Here is a 19,108-nt window from a genome sequence, read left to right on the forward strand (position 1 = left end):
AAGGGTAGCATAAGAAAATTTTTAAAAAAGGGATAATCCTTGATATATAATGTGTGTGCATATATACACAAAAATGATAGATAGATAGATGATAGATAGTCATAACATTATTAAAGCAACATTTTCTAGCCTGGGATATATTTTCAAAAGAAAATAGAAGCATACGCACCTAATTTTATTTACATGGTAATTTTTCACTTTTTTATATTAGGCGAAAAGGTAATAAGTTTTTTTGTAGAGTTTTTTCAAAAGAAATAGTTAAGGGGCACCTGGGTGGCTCAGTTGGTTAAGCATCTGCTTTAAGCTCAGGTCATGATCCTGGAGTCCCAGGATTGAGCCCTGCATCAGTCTCTCTGCTCATCAGGGAGTCTGCTTCACCCTCTCCCACTCCCGCTGCTCATATTCTCTCTTTCTCTCTCTCTCACTCTCTCTCAAATAAATAAAATCTTTGAAAAAAATAAAAATAAAGTAAAAAAAAAGTTAAAACCCATGTTAAGAAATCCCCTTTTACTATGAAAGTGACTTTTTATTTTATTCTATTTTAATTCAATATAGTTAACATACAGTGTTATATTAGTTTCAGGTGTACAATATAGTGATTCAGCAATTCCATACATAGTGCTCATTGTCATAAATGTACTCTTAATCCTTGTCACCTATTTCACCCATCCCCCCACCCAACTCCCTTCTGATAACCATCAGTTTGTTCCCTGTAGTTAAGAGTCTGTTTTTGGTTAGTTACTTTTTTCCTTTGTTTTGTTTCTTAAATTCCACATATGAGTGAAATCATATGGTATTTGTCTTTCTCTGACTTATTGCACTGAGCATTATACTCTCTAGATCCATTCATGTTGCAAATGGCAAGATTTCATTCTTTTCTATGGCTGAGTAATATTCCATTGTATATATATATCCCACTTCTTTATCTGTTCATCTAGTGTTGGACACTTGACGATATTTGGCTATTGTAAATAATGCTGCAATAAACATAGGGGTACATATATCTAGCCGAATTGGTGTTTTTGTATTACTACATCATATGGTAGTTCTATTTTTAATTTTTTGAGTAACCTCCCATGTCTTCTGCCCATTTTTAATTGGATTATTTGTTTTTTTGGTGTTGAGTTGTATCAGTTCTTTATATATCTTGGATACTAGCCCTTTGTTGGTTATGTCATTTGTAAATATCTTCTCCCAGTCATTAGGTTGTCTTTTAGTTTTGTTGGTCATTTCCTTTGCTTTTCATTTTGATGTAGTTCCAATAGTTTATTTTTGCTTTTATTTCCCTTGCCTTAGGAGAAATATCTAGAAAATGTTTGTATGGCCAGTGTTAGAGAAATCACTGCTTGTGCTTTCTTCTAGAATTTTTATGTTTCAGGTTTCACATTTAGGTCTTTAACCCATTTTGAGTTTATTTTTGTGTACCAAGTAAAAAAGTGGTCCAGTTTCATTCTTTTGCATAGAGATTTCCCAACATCATTTGTTGAAGAGACTCTCTTTTACCCTTTGCATATTCTTGCCTCCTTTGTCAAAGATTAATTGACCATATAATTACAGGTTTATTTCTGGGCTCTCTATTCTGTTCCATTGATCTATGTGTTTATTTTTATGCTGATACCATACTGTTTTGACTACTACAATTTTGTAGTATAACTTGAAATCTGGGATTGTGATACTTCCTCTTTGTTTTTCTTTTTCATGATTGCTTTGGCTATTCAGGGTCTTTTGTGGTTCCATACAAATTTTAGGTTGGTTTGTTCTACTTCTGTAAAAAATGCTGTTGGTATTTTGATAGGGTTTGCACTTAATGTGTAGATTTCTTTGGGTAGTATGGACATTTAAACAATATTTGTCCTTCCAATTCATGAGCATGGAATATCTTTCCATTTGTGTTGTCTTTGATATCTTTTATCAATGTTTTCTAGTTTTCAGAGTATAGACTTTCATCACTTTGGTTAAGTTTATTCCTAGATATATTTTTTAAAGATTTACTTATTTATTTGCCAGAGAGAGTGCACAAACAAGGGGGAGGAGCAGAGGTAGAGGGAGAAGCAGGCTCCTCACTGAGCAAGAAGCCCAATATGGGCCTCCATCTCAGGACCCTGGGATCATGACCTGAGCCAAAGACAGACGCTTAACTGACTGAGTCACCCAGGGGTCCCTAGTCCTAGATATTTTATTATTTTTGGTGCAATTGTAAATGGGATTATTTTCTCAATCTCTCTTTCTGCTGCTTTATTGTGTATAGAAATGTAATGGATTTTTGTATATTGATTTTTATATCCTGTGATCTTACTGAATTCCTTTATTAGTCCAATAGATTTTTGGTAGTCTTTTGGGTTTTCTGTATGTGGTATCATAAGACATTCCTTTCTTCTGAGAGGAACTGAATTAATCATCATACTTGCATTTTCTATAGCTAAATCATTCCTTAGTTCTATATTCTCTCACACAAAGCATTGGGTTATTTTCCTTAGAGAAGATAGGTTTTTTGTTTTGTCTTAGTTTCATTATTAAGCAATTGAGAGAATCACTTGTATTCTCTGTATCTCAGTCATCAGATGGATCTTCTCAGAAGAGGATTATTCCCCAAAGGTGGTGCATGGTTACAGAGATGTTAAGGAGTGAAGGGACCATACCTTCTATTTTTTGTAACTCCCAGACTTTCCAGTTCAGATTCCTGTATCTAAAGAGAGTGCAATTTCAAAGCATCCCAATGATATTGTGCTAACTAGCTTTTTGTGCTGTTTTAACTTCAACTAGTGCTTATTAGGTCTGTAGGAAGCTCTATTTTTAAAAACGATCTTTTGCCATTCCAGTATGAACTTCCCCAGATGGAGTTCTTCATCCCCTCTCAAAAATAATCATACCTACTTCTCTATTGTTGTTGATAGTTCCGTTTGTCTCTCCTTCTCTACAACATCGTTTCGTTTATTTATCGATAACCTAATATTTCAGGTCCAGTTTGCAGTTTTGAAAACACAAAGATGAATGGGCCATATTCTCTGACTTTAAAGAATTCATGGAATAGTCAGAACCAAAACACATGGTCAAAATCCAATACTGTAAGGATGATGGCATGTGTAGATCAAGGGGTATGACGGGAACAAGGATGTAGAATACAAACTAAGATTTGAATAATCAGGAATTGCTAAGTAAAATCACCACTTGTGTTTTAAAGAATGAAGAGTAATTATTCAAGTAAGGCAGAAGGAGGAGATAGGGCATTCTAAACTGAGGATAAAGCTTTTCTTTCTCTTTTTTTTAATGAACATGAAGTACAGAGCTTGTATCGAGTATAAAAAATTGCACATATAACTAGTGTATCAAATCCATCCTCCTTGGAATGAAAGTATACATGACCCTGATCCTCCTCTTATTATTCTTTATATTCATTTGATGAGGCTAATCATTTCTCTTTTCTCCAGCTGAAACTCAGATGGAGTTTCCCTCATGATTTTTCTAGTCAGTTCCTTCAGTCCATTATTAAAATGCCCAGTCCCATAAAATAGTCAAGATTCCTAGTTGATTTAAAGTTAAAATTTCCCTTTCCCATCTTTTTCTTCCAGTTGAAGAAGGGGATGTGGAAGTATCTTCTCTTTTGCACATAATATAGGAAGATTGGAGTTAATTCAAAGGATATGTAGAGTCATTGAAAATACCTGATCATAACCGTAGTATAGTTATATTTCAGTTTGTAACTATGCTTTGTTTAGAGAATGGATTTAAAGAATAAGACCAGAGGCAGAAGAGAACAAAGGAGATTTCCCCCCAATTACCCATGATAGATCTAGTAGTGATGCAGAAGAAAGAAAAGGGAAACTAAGAAAGTAAAATCTGTGTGCACTGGGTGATTGTTTAGATGTGAGTGGAGAAGAAAAATGTGAGATCAAAGGTAAATCTCAGTTTCCATATTGGATGGGATGGGTGGAATCTGCTGTTTCTGTGGACGTATACAGAAGGTGGAGTTTTAGACAAGATGTTAAGCTCAGTTTTAAATGTGTTGACTTCAAGGTGCATATGAGACAAAGTGAAGATGGCCATTGGACCCTTGTGTCTATTACGGAAGTCTCAAGTAGAGAATGATTATGGTTGAAAACTTTACTAGAGATAGTTATAAATGTAGATATAAGTACATGGAGTATACATATACATAAGATCTATGTATCTATACTTTTTTCTAGAATTTCCATTTGGTTCTTCAATGAACATTTCAGTTTATCTGCTAAGATTTATGTGTTTAATCATTATGTGTGTATTTTAATTTACATACTGAGCCTAGTTATTATAAATGCTTTTAAAATCTTGTCTGCTAATTACATATGCATCATCTCAGAAACCCCAGTGATTGCTTGTTATTGCTGAAATAGTTTGAGAAATTACTCATATGATAGAATTTATCATTTAAAGTCTATAATTTAGTGGTTTTTAGTATATTTATAGAGTTGTTCATTGATTGCCTTTTATTCTGAGTATTAGTTACATTTTAAGGTTTCTTTGTATAGCTAATAATATGGGATTATATCCAACATTGTGAATGATACCTTACAGAGACACTGGATTCTGATATATTCTATATCTGTATGTATAGACATACACACACACACACACACACACACATATGGCTAAAGTGTTAAATCCACAGAATGGGAAAAACAAGTAGTCAAGGGAAGAAGACACACCTGGCTAATGCCAATGTGTATAATGAGTGGTCTACACAAAGAAGACAGAAAAGAAAATGAGAATAAGTAGAGGTTATGTTATCACAGAAACAAGACGTATTATTTCTAACTTAGAAGTTTTGATTAAAAATCTTAACTTCTCAATTCTGTCAAGATTACTTATTTCCATTTCATTACAAATATCATATACGTTTGCTAAAACTTATTGTAAGTGCATTCATCCTTCCAGAAATTAAAAGAAAATGCAATATAAATAAATTAAAAACAAAAAACAAAAAACTTCCTTTAAAAAAAATGTCCATGACTGCCTGATAAATCTGGATTACTCCTTTTTTTTGTTGGGGGGGGGGCAGTGAAGGGAGTGTTGGTAACTATGTTGTGATCAACATCTTTTCATTCTCTGCTCCCTGCTTAGCCATTTGGGATGCAGGGATTCTGCCAGAGTTATAATGCAGGTGTTCTCTAGCACATTATCATTCCATGATTATGTATACAGACCTTGGATTTACCTCTGTTTCTGGAACTCTCTGTCATTAGGAACATAAGTTTATCACTTTGACCTTTATCTGTGATGGAGTTTTGTTGAAATCCCCACCATAAATCATACTGGTGTTAACTATTTGTTTTAAAGTCTTTAGGGCCATTATTTTATAAACGGAAATTGAAAGCATCTTTATCTCAGTTAAATGAGGTACACATTTTTGTATATGAGAAGAGATATTTAAAGTCACCTAACAGAAATCTTTGAGTAAGATTGGGATAAGTCAACTACTTTTCTGGTTGAGTAAGTATTGTCAGCTTTATTGTTACTACTAAGAATTTTATCAGCTTAGAACTTGAGTTTTGATTTTAACCATGTTTTCAGAAGAAATTTATATCTTTTCTCCTATAATTTTTTGAATGAATTATTGTAAAATGAAGTATTTACTGAGTGAGCTATAATAATGGCATCTACTATTTATATAGCACTTACTATAATTTTGTTCAAGTATGTAAGGAATAAAGTACCAAATTTAACAATAAATACAGAAATATTGAAGTCACTTGTATCCATATCAGGTATAGAAGATCTGGGATGGATGGATGGATAGATAGATGATAGATAGGCAGATAGGCATAAATGAAACAATGAGAGAACCAGTCTATTTCTCAAACTGGTAAGTAGTATTTCCAGACCACAGTGTTATAACTGACTGAAAACTGGTACTAAGGAGAAGACTAAGACCTTATTATTGTCCTCAAGGATATTTTTTCCAACTGTATTGAGATATAATTGACATATAACATTGTATAAGGTTAAGATGTACAAGGTGATTGTTTGAACACATATTTTGTGAAATGACTACTATACTAAAGTTAGTTAACACCTCCATTATCTCACATAATTACCATTTTGTTTTTTTGGTGAGAACACTTAAGATCTACTCTCTTAGCAACTTTGAAGTGTATAACACAGTGTTGCTAACTGTAATCATCATTAGATGCCCAGAATTTATTAATCTTATAACTAGAAGTCTGTACTCCTTGACCAACTCTTCCCATTTCCCATCCTGTGGCAACCACCATTCTATTCTCTGATTCTGAATTTGGCTTTTTCAGATTACACATGTGAGTATTTGTTTTTCCCTGTCTGATTTATTTTACTTAGCATAATGTCCTCAAAGTCCATATAGGTTGTCATACATGGCAAGATTTCTTTCCTTTTTATGTTTGCATAATATTCCACATTGGTCAATTTATATGGAATATATATATATTTCATATATATGTATATATATATTCCATATATATGGAATATTTGCTATTTTTCTATCCATTCATCTATTTATATGGAATATATATATGGAATCTATAAATATATATATGTATATTTGCTATTTTTCTATCCATTCATCTCTCATTGCTTAGGCTGTTTCTATATCTTGGTTATTGTAAATAAGGATGCTATGAACACAGGGTGCAAATATCTCTTTAAGATAGAGATTTCATTTCCTTTGGCTGCATGCCAGAAGTGGAATTGCTGGATCATATGGTAGTTCTATTTCTAGTTTTTTGAGGAAACTCTGAACTGTTTCCCATAGTGTTTGAACCGATTTACATTCCTGCCAACAGTGTATGGGGGGCTTCCCTTTCCTCCACATCCTCACCAACACTTGTTACCTCTTTTCTTTTTGATGACAGCCATTCTAACAGATGTGAAGTAATATCTCATTGTGGTTTTGATTTGCATTTCCCTGATGGTTAGTGATTTTTTTCCACGTAACTCTTGGCCATTTCCTCAATTATATGTTAACCCAATAGAAAGACAAAGCTAATGTATGAAATGAAAGACAATTTCTGTTAAACTCTGTGGAAACAACTATAAGAACAACAGAAGACTAGACTTCATTTTTACTGAAAATCTAATTGCTGAGAGCTTTCACATGCATCCTCTTATTTAATCTTCACAAGAATGCTCTGTGGCGACATTATTAAGGCCATTTTGTAGGTGAGAAACTAAGAAACCTGTGCTAATTCACAAACATGACTCAAATGCAGATTTATCTCATTCAAAATCCTGTGATCTTTCCATTATTCCACGGAAGTAGTGGTGAAGGACTCAGACTATAGTTTCTTTGCTCTGTTTTTCACATGAAAGTAGATTCTGCATGCTAAACTCTGTTTTGTATCAGTGAAGCTCCTTTAGGTGGCATTATTTTACATTTGTAAAGGTTAAAGTAATCCAGTTTTTCTGGGGGGGGGGGGAAACTTTTCTCTTTCCAAGGATGGGTGATAACACTCTCAATTTAACCCAAAAGTAGTAGACCAGGAAGGTTTTACATAACACAACTTCCCAGCTTTGCCAACCATGGATATCTTTAGGAAAGTTAAGTCAAGATTTAGATCTCAAATATATAATCCCACTATGAAGTTTCAGACTTCTAATATGAGGTTTCAGAATTTCTAATACATGTTCAAGCAAATGCAGATATCTCTATTTTTTCCTTGCAGAAAACAAAATTGTGATCGTCATAAAAACAGACTGCATTATGCACTTTTTATACCACTCATAGAATCTAATATGATGCTAAGAGAGTAAAAGTTATGGTAGTTGCTAAATAAGTCTGGAGGCAAGAGCCTCACTACTGTCTAACCAAATAAGTATTTTACATTAAGGAACTTCAAGCCAGGCAGGAACTGTAGACAATCATGAAATGCTATTGGTGAGAAACGTAGGCCTGTCTCATATGTCTAAACTTGGAGTTATCTTTCTCACCCAAATATATGTAGTTATTTTCCATATTTTTCTTTTCAAACTGTTGTTACCATCAAAATATACTGAATATATACAGAGCTTGGTAGCCTCGCCAGAAGTGCTGCAAACGATGAAGAGTTCAAAGTTTCAAGAGGTGGTTTATACCATTGAAAGGTGTTAATAATTTTTAGAGCAAACTAGGCCTGAAGACATCTCAGATCACACTACGTGGTAACTTCAGTATCCCCTAAAAATAGTGACAGAGCCAATCTCAGTGGACATTCAAGATTTGCCTCATTTGTAAATACTATCTGGACTATGTGTTTAGAGTGAATAAGAGATTGATGTTTACAGACTTCTGTTAGATGCCTCTCCAACTAGATTATACTGCTTATCATCACCCTTAAGATGTTTTTAAGTCAACTTTTAGAGAAAAACTGATCCATTTGTTCAACACATATATATTTTTTAAATTTTTATTGAAATTCCAGTTAACATACGGTGTAATATTAGTTTCAGGTGTACAATTTAGTGAGCCAACACTTACATACAACACCTGGTGCTTATCCCCAGTGCATGTCTTAATCCCCATCACCTGGGTAACCCATTCCTGCACCCTCAACACATATTTTTGAGCACTATGAAATAAACCTTAATCTCAGTGCAAGAGATACCACAGAGAACAAGATACACAAAGTTCACACTCTCATAGGGTTTATGTTCTCATGTAATACCCACGTCTGCATCGCGTCTTCCCTGAAAGTTGGTATTTATTTTTATTGACTGATATTATAAATATCTTTAACAAAATATATCAAGTGAATTATAATGAAAGAAAATTAACTTTTGTCACCTCATTGGTATATGGTATTGATCAATGAATAAGTGAATTAATTATTTTCATCAAATATGACTGTTACTAACATAGTTCTGCTTTCATTTTAGGTTTGGAGTACGAGTCAAAATTTACATCCATGCTGGATTTTATAAAACTATAACCTCATTTGTGGCAATTAGTTTCATGTAACATCCAGTTTCTACTAAAGGACATTCTGGAAGGTATTCTGACAAGGAGTGGAGCATTACTTGTTTTCATCTGACCGCTAATAATCAAATTCCAGCCAGTCTGCAAACTTTGGTCAAAAGTAAGTGTCACTTAATTGTCTAATAAATTATTTTCTGTGGTGTTTCTTCCCCTCATAGTTGTTTTTTTTTTTTTTCCCCACTATGAACTTTTCCAGCTTTTCAGTTTTTCCTTATCTTAGTAGTCAAGTTAGTGTTATAGGAAGGGTGTATTTCTTAACTGCAACCCAAAAGACTAAAAATAAGACTGACAGTGGAATTCTTAATAGAAATTTTTTTTAAAAAATGGCAATTATCATTTTAAACAAAATAATTTAAAATATATAATTCTATGCCCACTGAAAATATCCTTCAAAGTAAAGGTGAAATAAAGACATGTCCACAAAATTATAGTGAAGAGAATTCACTAGTAGTAGATAGATACTAAAAGGAAGTCTTCAAGAAGAAGGAAAATACTCATAGAAATAAATACAGAAAAGAGTAAAAGTGCTAAAAAAACTAAAGAATGGAAAAACATGTTATTTCAGCAGTATCCAAAAGAAGTCTTATGTAGTTATGCCAATGTCAAATAGGGAATATTTTAAGGCAAGAAGTATCACTAGAAATAAAGAGAGAGCAAAAAAATAAATAAATAGAAGAAAAACATTTCATAATGAAAAAGGTCAATCTACCAAGAAGATTTAATAATTCTAAAATTGTGTGCATCCAACAATATAAGTTCCAAATATATACAGAACAAAGTGGCAAAAGTAAAAGGTGGAGTGCAAAAATCCACAATGAAGAAGATTTTAACACACATTTCTCATAACTAAGTCCAAGCAGGAAAAAAATTCAATAAGCACATAGAAGATCTGTAGAAGTTATTAAGATATTTACCTAATTGATATATATGAAGTGCTGCAGAACAAAATAGATGAATGCACAGATTCTCTTGACATTCACATGAACATTTATCAAAGTGTATTGTAAAAAATTTTATATAGGCTAGAGTAAAAAGAAAATCTCAACAAATGTTAAAGTACTAGATAATTCAGAAAGTCCTTTGACCCCAATGTAGTGAAACTGGAATTCAGTCATAAAAGATGACTAGAATATGTCCTTATATTTGAAAATAAAGCTATATATTACTAAATAATCCACAGATCAAGCGTTATACAGTAAAGCTATATATTACTAAATAATCCACAGACAATATTTTGAACTGAATTACAATTTTTTAAAAATCTAGTATTGCCTGCAGAGGCAGGCAAAATTGTTTAGACAGAAGGTATTACATTAAATGTATATATACAAAAAACGAAAGGCTAAAAATGATTATTCTAAAGGAGTTAAATAATATCAAATTAATTCTAAGAAAATGGAAGAAAAACATAAAGAGCAGAAATAAAAATTTAAAAATCTATGGAACACTAAATAGTCAATAAAAGTATTAAACAGCCAAAAGTTGATTTCTCTATAAATTATAGACTAATAGATTTGATACACTCCTAATAAGATCTACTAAGAGGGGCATCTGTATGGCTCGGTCAGTTAAGCGTCCTACTCTTAATCTGGGCTCAGGTCATGACTTGAAGCTTGTGAGATCAAGCTCCGTGACAGGTCTGTGCTCAGCGTGGAGTCTGCTTGAGATTCTCTGTCTCCCTCTTCCTATGCCCCTCCCCCACCCTTACAGCTATAATCTGTGTGACTATATAGATAAAGGAAGAAATGTTTTCTCTAAACAAAACTTCGTTCAAGCTAAAAGACATCACAGACCAGCTACAGAAAAAAACAAAAAACAAAACAAAAAAAACCCAAAAACCAAAAAAACCGAAAATAGTTTAAATTATGTTCTGTTTCAAGAAAACAAAGTAAGAGATTCATCTAGGATTCAGCAGTTAGAGATTAGGAATATAATAATAAAACTATTTATGGAAATCTGTATCAAAAACTGATTTTCAACCTTTCCAGTTTCATGGCGGTCTCATAAATAGCTACCGTATTTTCATCCTTGCAGATGCGAGAATGCTCAATGCCTATCAAAAAGGAATGATGAGGCAGAACAGATGAATGAAGTAGGGAAGTCTTTTGAAAAAACAAATCAATACGAAAGACTTTCTTTAATAATAGAGTGTAAATCCAACCAGGAAGGCAGTTGTGCCAGAGCCGCCTTGGAATTCCCCCGGGAAAGACAAGGCAAGAAGGAGTCAACACTTTAGGCTCAGCGGGTTCGAATTACTCTGGTGCGTCTGGGGCCACAGAGGTGGTCTCTAGTTGCCTGAAACCCATTCAGGGCAGAGAAAGCACTGGGCTCCGCATCTTCAGCTCCGCACTCGCACCTGCATCAGGGAGCAGCTGTGGCTCCGCCTCCTTCCGGTCGGAGCGTGAATAGTCGGTTGCCCACGCTGCGTCACATGGCGCGCCCGCCTCGTTCGTCCCACTTCCTGTCCTGCTGTGGATGTTTCGTAGCACGTCACAGAGACAAGGGTGAGTGCAGTGTAATAAGGGATTTGGGGAGAGGGGGACCACGTTCGTGTGCTTTTGTGAACGTATGTTGCTATAATGACGCTATTTTATTACTGGGTACTGCTGTGTCTCTACCGGTGCCTCCTGTAGGCATTAAGCTTTGTCAGAGGGGCTTAGGTATAGGAAAGGGCGTCGTGTCCGCGGGGTTCGGTACTCTCCACGGTTTCCGGCACCGCTGCGGTCCTGGCACGTGTGCTCCCCAGCAAGGGCACACGACCCTACGGACGTGGGAGGGAGAGCTGGGTAAGATGTAGTTGGGGCACGGACAGTGCGCTGCTTGGTGTGTACGTGAAAACGTGCTTGTGGGAAGGTTGTCGTTATCTTCAGGAATCCTCTAGCTCCGGGAAGGGCAGTCTCTTCCCGGGTCTGAAGGCTCCCAAGAGAGGTCAGAACGTCATAATATACAGAAAATAACCAAGCACAATTAATACACATACCGACTGTTGACAAGGGTGTGGAGGAACTGGAATTCTCATACACTTGGGAAGACAGTTTGGTAGTTCCTTTACAGTGTAAACATTTACCTGCTTTGTGACCCAGTGATTCCACAGTTAGGGGTCTCTCTGCCCAAGGGAAGTGAAAGTGTAACTCCATACAGATATTTGTACACTCGTATGAGGTATATAGCTGGTGTATTTCGGATAGCCAGGATTTTGTAAACCATCTAAATGTATGTCAGCAGGTGAGTGAATGAACTGATGGTGGTAAAGTCATGTAATGGAATACTGTTTAACACAAAGGAGCAACAAGTGAATGTGCACGTGAATGAACAACACCATGAATGAGTCTCAGAATAATTACACTGAAAGAATCCAGTGCATGCCAAATGTCTATAATATATTTCATATCATTCTAGAATTCTTATAAATTTATGTAAAATATATGTAAAATTGTAGAAAATGCAATCTAGGATGACAGAAAAATGTTCAGTGATTTCACGGGGATGGGGTGAGTGTTAGGGAGATGTCAATGGCAAGGGGATCATGTAACTGTTTGAGGTGATGCATTTGTTTGCTATTTTTGGTGTCAGTTTCCTGACTGCAAATTTTATTAGTTTCCTAGGGTTACTATAATAAATTACCACAAGCTGGTTGGCTTAAAGTAACAGAATTTTATGACGTCAGTTCTGGAGACTAGGAGTCCAAACTCAATGTGTTCCAGGGTCATGCTTCCTCTGAGGTGTCTACGGGAGGATCCTTCCTTGCTTCTTCCAGTCTGTAATAGTCCTGGGTGTTTCTGGCTTTGGGGCAACATCCCTGCAGTCTCTGCCTCCATCTTCATATGGCCATCTTCCCTGCATCTGTGTCTTTTTCCGAAGTTCCCACTCTTAAAGGAAGGGAAAAATGAAGGGGGGGGGACATCAGAGGGGAGACGAGCCATGAGAGACTATGAATTCCGGGAAACAATCTGAGGTTTTCAGAGGGGAGGGGGGTGGGGGGATAGGTTAGCCTGGTGATGGGTATTAAGGAGGGCAGGTATTGCATGGAGCACCGGGCGTGATACACAATGAATCATGGAACAGTACATCAAAAACTAATGGTGTACTGTATGGTGACTAACATAAAAAGAAAACCAAAAAACACTAGTCATATTGGAATTCCAATACGACCTCATATTAACTAATTACATCTGCAGTTACCCTATTTCCAAATAAGGTCACATCCTGAAGAAACAAATATTTCAACGTATCTTTTTAGAATTTGACCAATATATGTTTATTTACATACTCAGAACTTATCAAATTGTATTCTTCAACATGTGTGGTTAATTGTATGTCAATTAAACCTCAATAATCTGTTCAGAGTTGCTGAAAAGAGAGTCCTATAAGCAATACACTACAGTAGGCCAAATTCTAGATCTGAATTTTTACAAAAGAAAAAAAAACAGCATAATAAGAATAGGCTGTGTATCATATGAAGGAAATTGAAAAAAACATTCAAGACACCAGAGTCATCCCATTAGAAGTTCCCTCAGGAGAGAAGAGAATGCAGTCAGAAAGATGAAGCATCATGATTTTATCCACAGGGTGTCCATTACATGGGTGAAGTGTGGCAGGCTTACTGCTTAGAAGACATTCAGTTGAAAAGGGTCATAGGCAACACCAAGTTTTGAAAGTACAAAATAATAGCTATGTTTTCAAAGTTTAAAGGGTCCTTTAAATTTACAGAAATGTGTTTCAAATACCCACCCACAGGAAGGAAATAGGACCATTGGCATATTTAAGTATCTTTACAAATTAACATATTTGAATGTTAATTAAAATTCAAATAAATAGATTTAATAAGAAAATGTATATTTTATTTTTTTTAATTTTTTAATTTTTTTTGTCTCTGTATTCTTTTTTTTTTTAATGATTTTTTATTATATTATGTTAGTCACCATACAGTACATCCCCGGTTTTCGATGCAAGGCTCGATGATTCATTAGTTGTGTATAACACCCAGTGCACCATGCAATATGTGCCCTCCTTACTACCCATCACCGACCTATCCCATAGAAAATGTATATTTTAAAATAAAAGAGATTTAAGCACGGTGGCCATTGAAATAATTTTCATATAAATTTCTGAATACATTTTAGAAATTGGCAGACTGAAATTTAAAATAGCTTTTATTTGATTCAAAAATTGTATTTTAACTTTTAGTAGGGTACATTCGAAGACTAAAATATATTATTGAATATGACTTAATTAGACAGTACCTGCAGTGATTTAGTACAATTTTTTTCTTATACTGGACATAGAAAAATAAGAGAAATCAAATATAACTTTTCTGGTATACAAACCTATTCAAAACTGCATCTAGATTCATTTTCTAGAAATACTTGAAATAGGGGAAAGATTTCTTCTGAAAATTGCTGAATTTTTTAAATCATTATTAGCATTTCTGCCCATTAATAATTACCAAACCCTTTTTTCTCCCTTCAAGACCTCCTCTGTTCTAATTTTATGATGTTACTCCTAAAATCTTTGTGTATCTACTAACCTAGTTCTTGGGCTGGTAGTGAATTTATTTTCTAATTACAGGTGGCCTGGTTTAGGTCAGACAGTGATGGGTCTCCACCTGTATGTTGAGTCAGGAATGAAGTCTTATCATCCTGGTGTGCTAGCATGGAGTCCAGTGAGCTATCCAAAGATATGCTTTTTTTCCTAAATGAATTGAAGCCAAAGGGATGAGTGTCTAGCTCTCATTTGGTTGGAGGTCTAGTGTGGAACCATGCTGAGCTGATCACTGAATGAGTCTTTGTGGAACATCCTTCCATGTGCCACTTTCACTGGACAAAAATCCCCTGGGGGTTACATGAGAATAAAGTATTTTACCTTTATTAGTTTTATGAGACTAAATTTTAGATTCAGCATTATTTTCTTTTCCTAGTTCTTCTAAACTTTAGTGATCATGAAAGTCAATTTGTTCCACTTCTCATTCATTTACCAATGGAAAACAATCCTTGGGGGCCCTTTTAAGATTACATTAAATGTAATTATCTGGTTTCAAGTGAGTAAGACCCTAATTACTTTTGAAAGAAGGTGCCTGAATGATATACCTTCAACCTACATCCAATTTGTTCTACTCAGACAACCATCAAGGAAAACATTCAGTGACAGAAATACAATGTGTAGTCTAATTTGGTATGGAATGAATATTTTCTGCAAGGCTAATTACAACCTCCTGGAAAAAAAGACTAATCTCTTGTCACTGACACAGTAGGTCAATAACTATATTTACATTCCCCATTGGCACCTGCTATGTTCTCCAGTAATCAACTCACCAGTAGATAGGACACACTTACCATGCATAATGTGGTTTTAAATGTACTATTACATTTTATTTTTTTATTAAAACATTTTTAATTTAAATTCAATTAATTAACATGTAATGTATTATTTGTTTCAGGGATACAGTCTGTGATTCATCAGTCTTACATAATACCCAGTGCTCATTACAACACATACCCTCCCCAGTGTCCATCACCCATGTACTATTACCTTTTATTTATATCTATTTTTCAAAGCAAGCACATAAGTTAAACTATTTATTTTCATTCATTAATTAAATTTAGGTACAGAGAACTCATGAATTCATCTAAACAAAATATAAATTACAACTAGCGCTAAGACTAAGCAAATTTTATTGCAGCAAATACTGCTATAAAATCTGCAGTTTAGTGTGAAGCTGTGATTAATGCCCATGTTTGCCAGGTGATACCTAGGGAAGTTGTTTGGTGGGGTTGTTTGTTTTGATTGACATTGGATTTCTAGTCCTTGTCTATAAGAAATTGACAGATTTTTATATTTCTTTTATTTTTGCTTGTTTATATTCTTTTTACTTTTTCTGGTTTAGTCTCACAGACTGATTTGGTCTTACAGCCAGCAATCATGTGTGAGTGTACGTCTGCATGATAGCAAAGGAGTGACTTTTCCTTCCTTTGAGTATTAACCTTAATGTGTCTTATTTTAGTTTTCGTTTTCCCTTGGGCAATGTTCTGAGTGCATACTTTGACGTCAACAAATTCTCTTGCAAAACTACATGTGGCTCCTTTCAAATTGAGTCTTCCCCTCCCCAGCCTCCCAAAGATAATTTCAAAAATTTGATCAGAAGTCATAACCTGGCAGCCTGTAAGCCAAATTCATTCAGTAGATGTGTTTCTATTGCAATGACTGTTGTGAGTTATATTGTTTTGTTTTTACCTCTGTAGTATTTTTTAATTGGATAACTTTTAAAAATCGGGAAATTTCATGTAACCTGGCTTTTGAAAATTGTGGGATTTGCCAACATGGAGTTCACTTTCTACAGGGAAGAAATCTTCTGGAGTCGAGTCCTTTTAGCCTTGGCAAGTACACATCAGTTTACCATAGATTTCAACAATCATGATTTTTCTTATCTTGGCTCATTTCATTCATGTATTACTTGCTTGGTCCAAGTAGCCATTTAAGAGTGTAATATGTGATTAATATGCATTCAAAGAGCATATATATTGGAGGACCATGCTTGTGCTTATGGCTACAGTTTGGCTTAGTTTCCACTAAATGACGTAGCTGCTTGACGGACAAAAGCAGTGCTCTGAGAAAGCGTCCTTTATATGGTCATAGTTTACTAAAATTCAAAGTGTTTTACCTATATAAAAATAGCTGTTTATTAAATATAAAGGCAGATATGGATAAAACATATATACATTTCCATTACAAGACAAAATGACGTTAAAGCAAGATGTGAGGGGCGCCTCACCCCGCAGTTGGTTAAGCATCTGGCTCCGGGCACATTCTCTGAGTCCTGGGATCGAGCCCCCACATCAGGCTGCATGCTCGGTGGGGAGTCTGCTTCTCCCCCTCTCCCATTGCCCCTCCTGCTCGCTCGCTCTCTGTCTCAAATAGTCTTTTAAAAAATAAAAGAAAGCAAGATTTGAAAATAAAAAGATATAAGTCTAGTTTTAACTTGCCCACTATGAGTGAAGTTTGTTTTTTCTTACTGGTTTATGAAGACAGATTTACTTTCAAGTACACCTTGGCTATATACAGCCCCGGGGCAAGTCTTGTCTCTCTCCCCTATGCAGTAGTTCTTCTGCTGTTAGCCAAGTGCCAGAACCCACCCACGGAGAGCACAGCAGTACTGGTTTTACCTCTGAATCTCAGAACTGAGACCAAGTCCTCACTGAATCTGTAGGGACTGAGCTGTGTCTCATTCTTCTCCTGTCGTCTGACTCAAAAGCTGCCCTTCAGGGTGGTAGCTGAGCCCACTAAGGTTGGCATGGCATACCAAGTCCGCCATCTTCTTCTTGTCTCTCTCTCCAGCTTCTCTTTGTGCCTTATCCCAGTGCTCCGCTCTCTTTACCCTGAATGCTCACATGAAATCTAAACCCTTCGAACCCTACATCTTCCATTGTTACGTTTCTAAGTAGCAAAGCATCAAAACACAGCTGTTTCTGGAGAAGTTTTTAATGATACTCTCTTGTATGCTTTAAACAGGATTAAACAGTGTTAAACAATTTTTTAAAATTCGGTATAATTTTTTTTTAAAGCATTTCCTACTTCATCTTTCCCATAGCGCTAAGGGATGTAGGGACACAGCTGCAATCTTCACTTGCTCCAGCTCTACCTTTGTTGTTATTGTTGGGTTTCCCCAGATGCCGCCTCCTGTCTACAGTGGCTCTCCCTACTACTTTTCATAATGAGTTGGGTTTTAGTATTCTCTGTAGGTGTCACCGATGGCCTAAGTGGCCTTGAGAAGAACTCCATGAAAGGAGAGGATGTCTGAAGTGGAGGAGAAAGGGACGCCATTGAAGTTAATCACACGTGATGGCGATTCAACCTTCCTGTAATTAGTATTAGTTGCTAGAATGAAGCTGAGAGTAGAGAGGAAGACAAATAGTGATCCTTTCGTAAAATCACAATATAGGTAAAAATACAACTTTATTACTATCAGTACAAGGTGTATGTAGAAACATCACATAATCCCTGATACTTCGTGTAGCTGATGAAGTGAAATATGCCTGATTTCAAATCACCACTTCAGCGCATGTTTTCAATATGTGTTTTCATCTAGAACTTTTATTTCTTGAAATGAGATGTCAGGGAGTGGCCAAGCAGGATGATTAGCTCAGATCATTTAAGGAGTAGACCTTGGGCAACCTTGTTAACATTTTGAAGATAATTTTTTTAAAATATAGCTTTATAATAATGTGGATTGAAATAATAGAAGCACTTCATTTTAAAAATCGAACATATCTGTACTTTAATGATTTTTCTTCAGTATTGCAAATTAAATTTTTATTTGTAGAATTTAGTAAAAGCAGAGTGGGGCATAGTACTTAAGCCTACAGTCTTATTCAAATTAAAATACCCGGATCTTTTAATTGATAATATCACTTAGAAAGGGTGTGATCTAATTAGTAACGTTGCTGTGCCTGGTTTTCTGATTTGAGAGATGGAAATGATAATAGTCATATATTAATACTAACTTAATGGAAAAAGAGGCTTTGCAGAGGGGAAATACTCCTATCCATTTGACTGATGCCCTGATTTAGTTAATTTAGGTCCTTCTTGCAATTAACAAATATTTACCAGCACGTAGGTGTTCTGGTGCTTGCTGTGGAACGTGTACTGGGTAGACCTCCCATCTCTCCTCATGTGACTGCCTGGTAGGTGGCAGGGTAGAGGAGCCCCTTATGACTGGGCTGCAAAGAGGAGTTCGTGGGGAATTTGGCGTTGACAAAGCAGTTACTAAGAATTTCTTATCTTCCAATCCCACGTCAGTTCCCACAGTTTATAGTCTCCGGTCAAAATTATTTGCTGTGGATTAGGTACACGTGGCTTTTATTATTTTGCTAGTAATGTGGACATTTTCCTTCTTTACACATTGGCAAATGTACATCATGTTCTGTTTCCTGATGGCCTCAAATGTCTCCACTAATTCCTTAATGTAAAAGTCAGCAGTGGGAACAAGGCTGACCACACTACTATGTCAGGAGGAATCCTAAAATTCCTAAGAAAGAAGACATAAAGGTATTGTAGCTTATTCAAGAAGAGCGTGGGGATTGGAATTGTATTCCAGTTTGAACACAGAAGCTTCCATTGGGTGACTAGCTGGGCTTCTTTAAACAAATCAGT

The 19,108-nt window shown here is 35.5% G+C and overlaps 1 long non-coding RNA gene across 2 annotated transcripts in view; it reads left to right on the forward strand.

Moving 5' to 3' along the window:
• The first annotated feature begins 8,910 nt into the window (after positions 1 to 8,910).
• The window catches only part of LOC123780120 (uncharacterized), a 57,429-nt gene continuing 47,231 nt past the window's right edge, over positions 8,911 to 19,108 (forward strand). For both annotated transcript variants that reach the window (XR_015722715.1, XR_015722714.1), the window contains exons 1-2: positions 8,911 to 9,062; positions 10,997 to 11,466. This is a non-coding gene — a long non-coding RNA (uncharacterized LOC123780120). The remainder of the gene's footprint in view (positions 9,063 to 10,996; positions 11,467 to 19,108) is intronic.

This window comes from Ursus americanus, chromosome 33, assembly GCF_024610735.1.
Source record: "Ursus americanus isolate L20-20 chromosome 33, mUrsAme1.1.p, whole genome shotgun sequence".
NCBI lineage: Eukaryota > Metazoa > Chordata > Mammalia > Carnivora > Ursidae > Ursus > Ursus americanus.